Source organism: Somniosus microcephalus, chromosome 14 (genome assembly GCF_052327205.1).
Source record: "Somniosus microcephalus isolate GS21.2 chromosome 14, FLI_Smic_1.0, whole genome shotgun sequence".
Taxonomy (NCBI): Eukaryota; Metazoa; Chordata; class Chondrichthyes; order Squaliformes; family Somniosidae; genus Somniosus; species Somniosus microcephalus.
In genome coordinates, this window is record NC_141000.1 from 81,991,455 (window position 1) to 82,007,655 (window position 16,201).

Here is a 16,201-nt window from a genome sequence, read left to right on the forward strand (position 1 = left end):
GGCTCTAAACTTCTATGCCAGCAGCTCCTTTCAGGCCGCTACTGGGGACATTGCCAACATCTCACAGTTCGCGGTGCATTGCTGCATCCGTCAAGTGACTAATGCCCTCTTTAAAAGGAGACGGCATTACATCTCCTTCCCAATGACCCCGGACAAGCAGCGAGAGTGCGCAGAGAGCTTCGCAAGGATAGTGGGCTTCCCCATGGTGCAGGGCACCATTGACTGCATGCATGTGGCTTTGCGGGCGCCTCTACAGAATGCGGAGGATTTCCACAACCGAAAGGGGTTCCATTCTTTGAATGTGCAGCTGGTCTGTGACCACCGACAGCTGATACTCGCTGTCAATGCCCACTTTCCGGGCAGCAGCCACGACGCCTTCATCCTGCGCCAGACTTCTGTGGCAGACCTTTTCGAGGCCCCGGCTCACCCAGGAGGCTGGCTTCTCGGGGACAAGGGCTATCCTCTGTGCCCCTGGCTGATGACCCCGCTCCGTTCGCCCAGCACCCCTGCTGAAGAACGTTACAATGAGAGCCATCAAGCATCCAGGAACATCATTGAGCACACAATCGGCGTGCTGAAGCAACGGTTCCGCTGTCTGGACCATTCCGGAGGAGCCCTTCAGTACTCACCTGAGCGAGTCTCCCACTTCGTGGTTGTGTGTTGCATGCTGCATAACCTGACAATCCTCAGGACCCAGCCAATGCCACCAGACATTGAAGCACCAGCAGAGGAGGAGGAGGAGCACCAAGGCGGGAGGGAGGCACAAACTGCAAGGGCCGTTCGTCAGAGGCTTATAGCAAGTCACTTCTAGGCCCCTCTGAGGGAATGCTTTCTGCCATTCCAAGAACATGAATGGAACCATTCTGCTACCCCTAAGCCGGTCAAGGCAAAAATTAGTGCAAAGAACAGACATGGACATTGTGAATAAATAAACTTTTGTATTTAACAAAATGTGTATCCTTCCCGCATGACAAAGCAATGGAAACAAACAGCAAAACAAACAGACTGCCACATAACTGTCTCTCACACCCTGCAGACTGTCCAAAACATATCTGTCTCTCACACCCTGGAGACAATGTCCAAAACATAACTGTCTCTCACACCCTGGAGACAATGTGCAAAACATAACCAACATTCAGACCAGCATCCTCGGCCTTGAATGAAAGAAATAACATAATTTAGCAGCACCTTCTACTTTTTGCCCCTCGATTGTGATCTGCTTCCCTTGCGGAATTGCCCCCTTCCCGCCCTGCAGCTCCTCCGTAATGGGACCCCAGTGGCTGCAGCAAGGCTGGGGGAGGCCTGCTGACTGTCCGAAACTGAGACCGCAGATGCCCTTGAGGGATGGCCTGGACCAGCTCTGGGCCTGGAGGGCCCGGCTGCTGACTGCTCCAACTCTGCATGGGTGGAAGCAGTCTGTCCTACAGGTGGTGGCAGCTGCAGTGGAGAAGTGCCAGTGGTGGCATCAGGAATGCTGTCATCCTGAGAGCGGACAGCAGCTCCCTGGTCAGCCGACACACTGGCACTCTGACGGGGCAGCACCACAGCATGCGCAGCAATCGGCTGGTGCACCCGGGGAATCCTGCCCGATCCAGCGAGGGTGGCAGCAGTCAGTGCTCGCGTGGCCTCAATCTGCGTCTGCATGAGACCAGCCACTGACTGCGTGGCAGCACTCAGCACTTGCGTGGCAGGTGCCAGTGCTTCGCCGAAGTCCTGGAGAATCCTTGCCAGTGCTGCACCGAAGTCCTGCACACTCCTTGCCTGTGCTGCGCCGAAGTCCTGGACACTTCTTGCCAGTGTCTCAATGGAGTTGGGCATCCTTGCCACTACAGCCATGAGCTCAGTGTGCCTCAGCCCAGCCTGGGCACTCATTTCTGCGAAGGCATGCACCTCTTCTGCGCTCTGTGCAGCAGCATTCGCGGCCCGACTCGCCCTCCGGAGAGACGAGCTTCCCTACCCCCCTCGCATTGCTGCAGGCCGCTGGGTCCTGGAGCTGCATCCTCCTCAGACCATTCCCCCCCCCCGCTCCCCTCCAGGGAAGGCGTCTCCCCAGTCTGGACATGGGCTGGCTCACCTGAGGGTGGTACGGGTGGTCCGGCTTCCTCCTCCTCGTCGCCTCCAGAGTCACTCGCACTGGCAGCTTGAGGGCCTGCCTCCCGAGCTGGTGATGCAGCATCTCAAAGCAGGGAGGTTCAAGAGTGGCTTTAGCGAAAGGACAGGATGGCAGCAAGGGATGCATGAGTGCTGCAATGCTCTGAGTTGGCTCGAGAGTGAAAAAGCATGCTGGTGTGGGGAACAATTGGAAGGAGAGAGGTCAAAAAAGTGATGATCTTACCATTGCTGTCCACAATGGGGTCGGCATCTCCAGAGGCGATGGGGCCAATCATCCGGCTTGCCACAATCCAGTGGACTCGCTCCTCCAGGTCTGTAAGGGTCTGCAGGTGAGGCCGGCCTCCTCCGGTCCGATGCTGCTGCCTTCTATTATTCGCCAGCTTGGCCTGCAAGAGAAAGGACGGGGTGTGATGAAACCTGCAGCCCTGATCTGGCATGACATGCCTCCCATAGTCGATTAGCCCTTACATTATGCTGCCCTGATCTGGCATGACATGCCTCCCATGGTCGATTAGCCCTTACATTATGCACTGAGCTGAATGTGCGTGTGTGTTTCCAGAAAGGGCCATGGGTGCTGGATGACAGCTGGCCATTGGGGCTTTGCACACCCTCTGGCCATAAAGTGAGGTGCAGATGGAGGGATGAAGATGATTTTGAAAAAGGCACTCACCCTGACGACCCGAATGAGGTCATTGAACTTCTTCCTGCATTGCACAGGAGTCCTGGGAACCATGCCTCTGGAGGTGACTCTGTGGGAAACCTCCCTCCAAGCTCTGCGATAGTCGCTGTGTTGAGGCCTCCTGCCATTCTCTGGGTAGAGCACAGATCGCCTGCACTCCACCACGCCAACCAAAGCATCCAATGCCCCCTCGCTGAAGCGCTGCGCTCTCTCCCTGGCCCTCTCCATATTGATGCAGTTGTCGACGCCGCAGGTAGGTTACCGCCGAGTTTGAGGCCTACGAGGCGCAGGATGCGGCTGCAGATGATAATCGATCCACCCCTTTAAGAGCTGCCCAGCGCCAGCGTGTCTGGCTAAAATCGATAATTGACAGCACCTGCGCTGCGCCCGCCCGCGGAGAAATTGCGTCGCGCCGCCGGGTTAGCGCCTTAAGACTATCGTGCAGCGCCTGATTTAGTGCCGCAATCACCTTCAGGGGCGCAGCTACCCAATATCGCTCGAGGTGGCGATAAATTGCGCCTGGCGCTAAACTTTGTGCACCGCCAATACTAGCGCCCCAAACGGGGCGATACCGAATTTCTCCCCCTTAGTCCTTTTAAAATTAGTATTTACTGTGGCCCTGTTTGATTTACACCCTTGATTTCTCTGACTTCCACTTTTGCTTTTCTCCTTCCTGTCTTTTGCTTCTATCCTTGCTTCCCTTTCCTCTGTCTCCCTGCACAGGTTCCCAACCCCCTGCCATTTTAGTTTAAACCCTCCCCAACAGCACTAGCAAACACTCCCCCTAGGACATCGGTTCCGGTCCCGCCCAGGTGCAAACCGTCCAGTTTGTATTGGTCCCACCTCCCCCAGAACCGGTTCCAATGTCCCAGGAATTTGAATCCCTCCCCCTTGCACCATTCCTCTAGCCATGTATTCATCTGAAATATCCTTCTATTTCTACTCTGACTAGCATGTGGTACTGGTAGCAATCCTGAGATTACTACCTTTGAGGTCCTATTTTTTAATTTACCTCCTAACTCCCTATATTCAGCTTTTAGGACCTCATCCTGTTTGTTACCTATATCATTGGTACCTATATGCACCACGACAACTGGCTGTTCACCCTCCCCCTCCAGAATGCCCTGCAGCCGCTCCGAGGCATCCTTGACCCTTGCACCAGGGAGGCAACATATCATCCTGGAGTCTTGTTTGCGGCCGCAGAAACGCCTATCTATTCCCCTTACAATAGAATCCCCCATCACTGTAGCTCTCCCGCTCTTTTTCCTCCCGTCCTGTGCAGCAGGACCACCCATGGTGCCAGGAAGTTGGCTGCTGCTGCCTTCCCCTGATAAGCCATCTCCCTCAACATTATCCAAAGTGGTATGTCTGTTTGAAAGGGGGATGGCCACAGGGGACCCCTGCACGACTTGCCTGCGCTTACTACTCTGCCTGGTGGTCACCCATTCCCTTCCTGCCTGTGCAGCCTTTACCTGCGGTGTGACCAACTCCCTAAACGTGCTATCCACGATGTCCTCAGCATCGCGAATGTTCCAGTATGTATCCATTCGCAGCTCCAGCGCCGCAATGCGGTCTGTCAGTAACTGCAGCTGGATACACTTCTCGCACACATGGTCGTCAGGGACACAAGAAGTGTCCCTGATTTCCCACAGAGTGCAGGAGGAGCATGCCACGGGACCGAGCTGTGCTGCCATAACATACCCTTTAAATAATTTAAATTAAATCAAATCAATACCACTAATTACACTACAAGAAGGAGGACAAATCCAATCCAGCCAATTACTGCCCCATCAGTCTACTCTCAATCATCAGTAAAGTGATGGAAGGTGTCGTTGACAGTGCTATCAAGCGGCACTTACTCACCAGTAACCTGCTCACCGATGCTCAGTTTGGGTTCTGCCAGGACCACTCTGCTCCAGACCTCATTACAGCCTTGGGCCAAACATGGACAAAGGAGCTGAATTCCAGAGGTGAGGTGAGAGTGACTGCCCTTAACATCAAGTTAGCATTTGACCGAGTGTGGCATCAAAGAGACCTAGTAAAATTGAAGTCAATGGAAATCGGGGGGAAAACTCTCCACTGGCTGGAGTCATACCTGGCACAAAGGAAGATGGTTGTGGTTGTTAGAGCTCAATCATCTGAGCCCCAGGACATCGCTGCAGGAGTTCCTCAGGGCAGTGTCCTAGGCCCAACCATCTTCAGCTGCTTCATCAATGACTTTCCCTCCATCATAAGGTCAGAAATGGGGATGTTTGCTGATGATTGCACAGTGTTCAGTTCCATTCGCAACTCCTCAGATAATGAAGCAGTCCATGCCCACATGCAGCAAGACCTGGATGACATTCAGGCTTGGGCTGTTAAGTGGCAAGTAATATTCACACCACACAAGTGCCAGGCAATGACTATCTCCAACAAGCAAAAGTCTAACCATCACACTTGACATTCAACGGCATTACCATTGCCGAATCCCCCACCATCAACATCCTGAGGGTCAGCATTGACCAGAAACTTAACTGGACCAGCCACATAAATACTGTGGCAACAAGAGCGGGTCAGAGGCTGGGTATTCTGAGGCGACTGTCTCGCCTTCTGACTCCCCAAAGCCTTTCCACCATCTACAAGGCACAAGTCAGGAGTGTGATGGAATACTCTCCACTTGCCTGGATGAGTGCAGCTGCAACAACACTCAAGAAGCTCGACACCATCCAAGACAAAGCAGCCCGCTTGATTATCACCCCATCTGCCACCTTAAACTTTCACTCCCTCCACCACCAGCGCACCGTGACTGCAGTGTGTACCTTCTACAAGATGCACTGCAGCAACTCGCCAAGGCTTCTTTGGCAGCTCCTCCCAAACCCGCGACCTCTTCCACCTAGAAGGACAAAGGCAGCAGGCGCATGGGAACACCACCACCTCCAAGTTGCCCTCCAAGTCACACACCATCCTGACTTGGAAATATATTGCCGATCCTTCATCGTCCCTGGGTCAAAATCTTGGAACTCCCTCCCTAACAGCACTGTGGGAGTACCTTCGCTACAAGGACTGTAGTGATTCAAGAAAGCAGCTCACCACCACCTTCTCAAGGGCAATTAGTAATGGGCAATAAATGCTGGCCTTGTCAGCGACGCCCACATCCCAGGAATGAATTTTTTAAAACCTGTACCCTTCAGATTATTCTATTTTGCATCCCATAACATTATTGGTCACTTTCAGATCGAGTAATCCATGGTTACGTGCCATATAAAGTATCACTATTTTACACTTCGTACACTTCAGTGCACTACCACTGTGAAATGGAACATAGGAACAGGAGTAGGCCATTCAGCCACTTGAGCCTGTTCCACCATTCAATTAGATCATGGCTGATGTGTACCTCAACTCCTTTTACCTGCCTTTGCTCCATATCCCTTAATAACCCTAGCTATCAAAAATCTATCTATTTCAGTTTTGAATTTTTCAATTAACCTAGCCTCAAGTGCTTTTTGAGTGAGAGAGTTACAGATTTTTCACTACCCTTTGTGTGGAGAAGTACCTCCTGACGTCACCACTGAACAGCCCAGCTCTAATTTTAAGGTTAAGCCCCTTTGTTCTGGATTCCCCCACCAAAGGAACGAGTTTCTCTCCATCCACCCTATCAAATCCTTTAATCATCTTAAACACCTCAATAAGATCACCTCTTAATCTTCTATACTCAAGGGAATACAAGCCTAGCCTATGCAACCTGTTCTCATAATTGAACCCTTTTAGCCCTGGTATAATTCTGGTGAATCTATGCTGCACCCCTTCCAAGGTCAATATATCCTTCCTGAGGTGTGGTACCCAGAACTGAACGCAGTGCTCCAGATGTAGTCAAACCAGAGCTTTATACAAATGTAGCATAAATTCCACTCTTTGAAATTCCAGCCACCTTGAGATAAAGGCTAATTTCCCATTAGTCTTTTTAATTATATTTTGTCCCTGTCCACTAGCTTTTAGTGATTTCTGTACATGGACCCCTAAATCTCTCTGCTCCTCCACAGCTCCTAGCTTCTTACCATTTAGAAAATACTCTGATCTATCTTTCTTAGGTCCAAAGTGAATGACCTCACACTTCCCCACATTGAACTCCATCTGTGACAGTTTTGCCCACTCACTTAATATATCAATGTCCTTTTGCAACTCCCATCTGCACTACTTACTCTGCCACCTTACTTAATGTCGTCAGCAAACTTGGATATATGTTAATTCTTCATCTAATGACCACTTTTTAATATTCTATTCTTTGGGCCTCTGAATGAGATTATACCGAGTTCATGCCCATTTTGTTAATATTTTTTCCATGGTTTTATACAAAGGTTTTTTCATCATATAAGGATACTTTACATGAAAAGTATATTTTAGAATGAAAGAGCCAATGAGACTTTTATATTTGAATGTGTGTTTATGACTGTTTGATATAACCTACAAGATGCAACCCATTTTCATAATATAAATGATATACTAAATTTAAAAATAATCTCAGTTCTTAAAAATATCCAAAATGTATTCAAATATTATCTAAAATAAAAACTGCAAATTGTTGCAATTTATCTTGGGAAAGACATATATCAGCAAACATTCCACAACTTTAGGTACTAAGAATTGTAAAATGGGAGAGGAACTTAACATAGGAAGCATCTTTCTTCAATCATATCATTTTACCCAAAATCCATACCAAGATAGAAACTTAATAATGACCTAAAGCTCTAAATAGATAATTATACATTGGTCTGACCACAGAAATAAAAACTAGCAAAATAGCAACAGAGAAGTTAATTTTATGAAAGGGCCTTTACCATTTGAGTTTAGCTTCATTGAGTTGTCAACCTTTTCAGGGGAATGATACACTGCACTTAGGAGAAATTAACTGTTAGACTGTACCATCATTGTACTGACTACATTTTAAACTGATCTTCAGTATAGTAGAATCGTTGGGCATAGCTTAAAGATCGAGCTGAAAGAAAGAACCCAAACCAAAATCCAAAACCACAAGCACACCAAGAAGCTGGCCTGAGGTGGGGATGGTAGACCCATGAATTGTGGGAAAAAGTCCTGGCATTCTCACTTCCTCTAGCGATCAGGCTTTAATTAAACTACAGCGCTGTGTGGATGGGCTCCAGTACTGAAAGACTGGAGAAGGGAAATGGAAAACAGATGTAAGTGAGAGGTGTCTTTAGGGTTTTATGATTTTTTTTCACAGTTGAAAGCTCATCATTAGTTTTGCAGCTGCTCTGTCATCCTGCCTTTCATTCATCAGCTCACAGGGGCTTTAGATCTCATTAAAACACCAAATGGCCACTCCGCAGCTGCTATTGTGCATCTGGCTTTTGCAGATATCTCTGTAGGTACAACCTAACACCATCCTACCTGTTTTGTACTAATTAGACTTGCAGCAGCTGCTCAGGGTCACAAATAAATTAAGTTTCAAAAGTTGTACATTGATCCCTCCACAACACAAAATATCATGCGACACAAGAGGGTCTTCAATAAATGTTGCATCTTTCTCTTTCACACAGTTCTGAGAAAGAGAGTGAATGGCAGATTAAAAATTCAGTCTTACAACCACAAGAGGCATCGTTTAGGGATAATGAGAAAGCATGAACGTAATGTCCCCCTTTAAAGGGAACATGCTGCGAGTATTCTTTTGCTTAGTTTCTCATGATCCTGTCTGTGGTAGCACTAATTTTACTAAAATAGCACCACCCTGTGGCATTTGTTCCCTGTATAATTCATCAGTTGCATAAAGGAATAAAAAGTCTTGGGAATGTTTTACTAAGTTTTTCTGTTGGGTGAAGAATTATGCAAAATGCAGTCTATTCCATCTAAATGTATACCTGAACATACAGGTAAACATTTGCTTTGATTTGGCATTGGCTTTCAAGGGTACAAATCTTAGGCACTTTGAACCCTTAATCTGAAACTGAATTCTCTGAGGGCTAAATTGGATAGCCCCTGAAAATGAGCGGGGAGATCACAATGCGTAATTAACCTGCGCCTGTTGATTGCAATGCACGCAGCATGTCAACTGTGTGCTGCCTACTCGTTTAAAGGATCTCAGGGTCCAGCCAGCACTAATCATGCTGTTCATTGGCTGGATGCATCAGCAGGGGGCCACTATTGTGAGAGGCTAGCACCAGTTACAACTAGCCTGCACTGCTTAAAGTTAGCCTGCACCTCTTACAGGGGAGGTGCATTGTGACTGAAGCAGGTGCTGGGAGTTGTGGTTGCAGAGATTCTGACCTAAGAAAGAGTGACGAATGGCACAACAGGAGAGAGAGTGGGCTCCAAGGTTTTCAGACGCTGCACTGGAGGTCTTGGTGGAGGAGGTGGGAAGGAGCACAGGTGTCCTGCATCCGCAGAGGGGAAGGAAGCCCTCCAGACACATGGTCAAAAGGCAGTGGGAGTCAAGCGGTCAAGGTCAGTGAATGCATCTTAAAATGCCATATCCTACCAACTGCACCAATCGCCTCAGCCACTGCTCAAATAACCACACCCCCATCACTCACCGAACAACAATCTCTATCAATCAGGCCTCATACCTAACATTCATATGCTTCACTTCACCCTCATACACTTAGCACTGCTGCAAGCCTCACACCCACATCTCACAGCTTTCACACACACCTAGCTTTTCAACCATGACAGCCACATCAGCAAAACAGATTGCACGACCCTCACTGACATACTTCCCTCTCTCTTGCAGGATATGGTGGCGCATAGCCGGAGGCAGCAAGAGCTAACCGGAGGGGGAGAGGCGCGCCTGCATGCTCTAACCCGCATGGTGCTGGCCATTATTGTAATGGCCGTTGCTGAGGCCATGGCCAGCGGCGGGGAAGATGATAGTATCTTCATACCTAATTCTTCTTCTCACGTCCCACTTCCCCTAATCTCACACACTCTTCTGATTTACAAGCTGCAGATGGTGTAAACATGCACCTCTTACTTCCCCCTCCCTCCCCGCACTGCAACCTTACCCTTGTGCCTTTTTTCGTTTCAGATACCCAAGAGGTGCAACTTGGTCAGGCAGCGAGGGAACACCTGGCCAGGCAGCGAGGGAACACCAAGAAGAGAGTGATGATGAAGACACAGCATCATCACTTGATTTCACGCTCGCAACCACCAGCTCAGATACAGACACTGCCCGTATCTAAGAGGATAAATTCGATGCGGGATCTGCACGTGGTGAGACACCGAGCATGAGTGGTCTGCAGCCAGGGCAGGGGGCAAGGATAGCGCAGGTGCCAGTTTACCAGAAGACAAGGTCACACACGGATTCCACTGCAGAAGACTGAGATGAGGACTTCAATGGAGCAGCCTACAGAAGAACACTGATAGATATGCACAACAAAATGCTTGGTGCATTGGGAAGTCTGCCAAAAAGCCTGCAGTCAGTCAATGTCAAGGAGCATAGAGGAATCCAGCACCAACTTGGCACAGGGCTTTGCGCAGAGTTTGGAGTCCATCGTTTCCAGCATGGAAGTGGTGGCCAACTCCATTGGCACACTTGTGGACCCAACCATGATGCAGCGTCTGATGGCTGATGTCTCAGCTTCCATTGCAGCACAAGCAGAAGCCACCCAACGTCTGAGTGCTGAAGTGTGTGATGAAATATGCCATTCATCAGGCACTGTATTCCCTGTGTTTAGTTTAGTTTCAGTTTCATTTCCTTACCTGTATTGTATTGTGTGTAGGGCTCCGCCCATACCTGGCCCCTACTTAAGCAAGCCCCAGCGTGTCTCACAGCAGTACAGCAGATCTCTGGATGAGAGACACTTCTCCAATGTGTATTACTTTCTGAGTTAATAAAAGCCTTGCTTTGCTCCGTTAACGTCGAGTCTCGGATTCATTGAGGCACATCAATTTTATTAACTCAATTTTCAACGCAATGGACCAACTCTTGAAACCCGAACGTTTGGATTTGGACCCGCATGCTTCGGACGCATTGGCACGATTCGGACACTGGTTTAAGTGTATGGAATTCTTCCTGGACAATTCCGCAGCCATCACAGGCGCTACGGACGCTGAGAGTATGAAACTCGGAATCCTGCGGAATTGGGTAAGCCACCGGGTTTACCCCCTCATCCAAGACGCCGACACGTACCCGGCCGCCTGCGACATCCTAAAGGCGCATTACCAGCAGCCTACGAACGAGGTGTACGCCAGGCATCTGCTCGCTACTTGCACACAGCGACCTGGGGAATCGCTGGATGAGTTCCTAGTCACCCTGAAAACGCTTGGCAAAGACTGCAAGTGCCAAGATGTAAAAGCCGCAGTGTACACTGACGAGCTTGTTCGTGATGCCTTTATCGTAGGCCTCAGCTCCACTTACATCCGGCAGAGACTACTGGAAAAAACGGGATTGGACCTGAAACAGGCTGTGGACACAGCGCGATCCCTGGATGTGGCCCAGAGAAACTCGGACGCCTACTCTTCGGCCCGCGCCGCCCACGCCGCCACGTGTGCACCAAGGGCGCCGCCATCTTGGAAGGCAACTTCCCCGCCCGGCAGCCCGACACCGTCGGGGCCCCGCTCTCCCCCCAGAAGCCCTACGACAGCCGCGACGCGTCGGGGCCCCAACTGCTACTTCTGCGGGCAGCCGAAGCACATCAGAAACCTGTGCCCGGCAAAAAGCACCACCTGCTTTAAGTGCGGTAAGAAGGGGCACTTCGGGAAGGTGTGCAGAGGGAACCCCGCTGGAAAACCCGCCACCGCCGCGTGTGCGCCGTGGGAGCGGCCATCTTGGACGCCATCTTGCCCGACCTCGTGGGGTCCGCCATCTTGTGAGCAGACAGCGTGGACGCCATCTTGTCTTGATCAGGGCCCTACAGTGGCATCGGTCACAGTGGACCAGACCAGACCGCACCCGCTATCCAAATCAATGGTGGACATCGAGGTAAACGGGTGCGGGGTTAAATGTTTAATTGACAGTGGAAGCACAGAGAGTTTTATCCACCCTGAACTAGCACAACAACTCTCTCTAACGGTGGTCCCTGCTCAGGGCACCATCTCTATGGCTGATAAAACCCAGACATCGACCATTATGGGTTACTGCGCGGTACAATTGTCCGTTAACGGAACTGCATACGATAATTTTAAATTACTAATCATGAAGAATCTATGTGCGAGCGTGATCTTGGGCCTGGATTTCCAGTGCCACCACCAAAGCATCACGCTCAATTACGGTGGGTCCCAGCCGCCCCTCACAGTGTGCGGTCTGGCTACCCTGAAGGTAAAGCCGCCTTCGCTATTCGTGAACCTTACTCCCAACTGCCGGCCAATAGCGACCAAAAGCAGGAGGTACAGCTGGGAGGACAGGCGGTTTATCGCGACCGAGGTAGACAGGCTCCTGAAGGAGCGCATTATCGAACGCAGCAACAGCCCGTGGCGCGCCCAAGTGGTGGTGGTGAGGGGTAGCGAGAAGAAGCGGATGGTGATAGATTATAGCCAGACGGTTAATCTATACACCCAGCTAGACGCCTACCCGCTACCCCGCATATCCGAGATGGTGAACCAAATCGCCCAATACCGGGTGTTCTCCACCATCGACCTCAAGTCAGCGTACCACCAGCTCCCTATCAGACCAGAGGACCGCCCGTACACCGCCTTCGAGGCGAACGGACGCCTCTACCAATTCCTCAGAGTCCCCTTTGGGGTGACGAATGGGGTCTCGGTCTTCCAGAGGGAGATGGACCGCATGGTCGATGACCACCACTTGCAGGCAACCTTCCCCTACCTCGACAACGTCACCATCTGCGGTCACAACCAGCAGGATCACGACTCAAACCTCGAGAGGTTCCTGAAAACCGCACAAAAACTCAACCTCACCTACAACGAGGACAAGTGCGTTTTCAACACCACGCGCCTCTGCATACTAGGCAGCGTGGTGGAGAATGGGGAAATCGGACCAGACCCCGACCGATTGTGCCCCCTACAGGAGCTCCCCCTGCCCAACACTCCCAAAGCCCTGAAAAGGTGCCTGGGGTTATTTTCTTATTATGCCCAATGGGTCCCCAACTACTCCGACAAAGTCCGCCCCCTCTTGAAAGCATCCTCTTTTCCGCTCTCTGCTGAGGCCCACGCCACCTTCAAAAGTATTAAGCGGGATATTGAGCGGGCCACGCTACAGGCAGTGGACGAGAACACTCCCTTTCAAGTGGAAAGTGATGCGTCTGACTTTGCCTTGGCGGCCACCCTCAACCAGGCGGGGCGGCCCATAGCTTTCTTCTCGAGGACCCTCCAAGGGCCCGAGATCAGACACTCCTCCGTGGAAAAGGAGGCCCAAGCCATCGTGGAGGCAGTGCGCCACTGGCGGCACTACCTAGCCGGCAAACGCTTCACCCTACTTACCGACCAGCGGTCAGTAGCGTTTATGTTCAATAATAAACAGAGGGGGAAGATTAAAAATGATAAGATTCTTAGGTGGCGGATCGAGCTCTCCACCTTCGAGTATGACATCATTTACCGGCCAGGGGCCCTTAACGAATCCCCCGACGCCCTCTCACGAGGGATGTGTGCCAGCGCCACCGGGGATCGGCTACAGACCCTCCACAACGACCTCTGCCACCCAGGGGTCACACGGCTGTTCCACTTCATAAAGTCCCGCAACTTACCCTACTCGATTGAGGAAGTTCGGTCTCTGACCAGGAACTGCCGCACTTGCGCTGAGTGCAAGCCTCGGTTCTACCGCCCAGATAGAGCCCACTTAATCAAAGCTACACGGCCCTTTGAGCGGCTCAGCTTAGATTTCAAGGGCCCCCTCCCGTCAGTCGACCGCAATGTTTACTTCCTGAACATTGTGGACGAATACTCCCGTTTCCCATTCGCCTTTCCCTGCCCAGACATGACCAGCGCCACGGTCATTAAATGCCTCAACAGCCTGTTCTGCCTGTTTGGTATGCCGAGCTACATCCATACGGATAGGGGGGCGTCCTTCATGAGTGAAGAGCTACGCCAGTACATGCTGTCCAGGGGGATCGCCACGAGCCGTACCACCAGCTACAACCCCCAGGGTAACGGCCAGGTGGAGCGAGAGAACGGGACAGTATGGAAAGCAGTCACTCTAGCTCTAAGGACCAAGGGCCTCCCTATCTCCCGCTGGCAGGAAGTCCTCCCAGATGTGCTCCATTCGATACGGTCGCTATTGTGTACTGCCACTAATGCCACGCCTCATGAACGAATGTTTGTCTTTCCCCGGAAATCCACCTCAGGCGTATCCATGCCATCATGGCTCTCCACCCCAGGTCCGGTATTTGTACGAAGGCATGTGAGGGGCCACAAGACGGACCCCCTCGTGGAGTCAGTGCACCTACTCCACGCCAACCCCCAATACGCGTATGTCCGGCACGCCGACGGAAGGGAGGACACTGTGTCCATAAAAGACGTCACCCCAGCTGGTAACGACAACAACCACGACAACAACAGCAACAACGATCACAGCAATTCTTACCCACCCACTATCCTTTCACCACCCCCGGAAGAACATCGACCAACGGTGCCCCCACCAACTACCCCTTCAACAACCCTGGCGGCGCCCCCGGCAGAGACCCAGGAGGCCACCGGGGACACCCAGCCGACACCCGCGGCACCACAACAGCTACATCGGTCACAGAGGACTATCAAACCCCCGAACAGACTAAATCTGTAGAAGGGGTGAATGTGATGAAATATGCCATTCATCCGGCACTGTATTCCCTGTGTTTAGTTTAGTTTCAGTTTCATTTCCTTACCTGTATTGTATTGTGTGTAGGGCTCCGCCCATACCTGGCCCCTACTTAAGCAAGCCCCAGCGTGTCTCACAGCAGTACAGCAGATCTCTGGATGAGAGACACTTCTCCAATGTGTATTACTTTCTGAGTTAATAAAAGCCTTGCTTTGCTCTGTTAACGTCGAGTCTCGGATTCATTGAGGCACATCAAAGTGGAAGCTCAGGCTGCTGTCATGCAAGGTCAGCTTGCTGCTATACAATCTCAGATTGCTGCCATCATGGCTGCGGGTCCCAGCATTCAAACGAGCTTGCAGGGTGTTCTAGCAGTCCAGCATTCTGTTCTCCAACAGATTACTAGGATTGCTGAGGTGCTGCCCTGGAGGAGTGGCAGTAGCTCCATGGAGCACGAACTTGCTGTCCTCTCAAGGAGACAGCATTCGTCCTCCCACCCCTGCCACTCAGCCAGTGCCCTGTCAGCCAGCCAGCCCAGACTGCTGCCGCCTGTGCCGAGATGGTGCAGAAGGCAGCTGGGCTTTTAAGGCCCAGAGCTGCTTGAGGTCATCCTCCAAGGCCATCTGCAGTCTCCCCCACTGATAGTCAGCAGTCTTCCACCAGCCATGCTGCAGCACTGGGGTAGAACTGCGTAGGAGCACTAGGACAGGCAAAGGGACATGGAAGACAGGAACTAAGGGAATGGAAAAGGGTGATTAGTTGACCTTTGTATGCAATGATTACATTTATAAATTTGGTTTGGAATGTTGAGTGGGAGGCAGTTGTGACTCATCTAAGACTTAGGCCTCAATATTAACAGGGCGGGAGTGGGGGGAGGGGGCAGTTTTGCATTTGGAAATCCTGGAATAATGGGTTTCCCTCCGGTGCTGCCGAATTTAATGGCAGGACCTGATTAACATGTTTTGTCTCCATTTCCCGGCTGCAGCCAGCCAGCTTGAGAGCAAAATCGGAATAGTTGCAGAGGAGGTTGGAGGCCGCAGCCGGGAAGCGCAGAGGAGGGAGGGAGTGAGGGGGTATGGGGAGATCGGAAAGGCTGGGCTGGGGAGAGATCGTGGCCCGGGGGACGGAGTAGCTCGGGGTGGGGAGATCGGATCGTGGGGGAGGGGGTTCCGATCCTGGGAAGTATCGCGAGCGGGGTGGTGTGGAATGGCTGATCACGGCGGGGTGGTGGGGGAGGGGGGGAAGCTTCGTGGGCAGGGAAACCCGGCCAGCCAGAGTTAAACCTAAAATGGAGAAAAAGTCTGAGGCATGCAGCCCCATTAAAATATTTAAATGAGCGAACCACTTCCTAGGAGCGGGTTGGTTGACCGCCACACCACTCCCCCCCGCCCCCCCTCCCCCTGTCAAAACCGGAAGTGGGTGGGTTTGAGGCGGATTGGGGTCGGGTTTCAGACTTATAGCATTTTTCCATCCCACCCGACCCAAACCCACCTGTTTTGCAGGGTTAAAATTCCCTGCTTAATGTCGGACATGCAGTTAAGGGATCAAGATACACACTTTCCAGCAGGGGACAGTGTATAGAAATCAGGATTAGGAATCTTGCCTGATTATACTCCCGAACGCAGAGACAGTTATGCTGAAGAATTGGGATCAGCTAAGTCAGCATAGACCAAGGATCAAACTTGGGACTCTTCTGGTTTGTAGCGCTTAGTTAGATACTTGCCAGTACATTTACT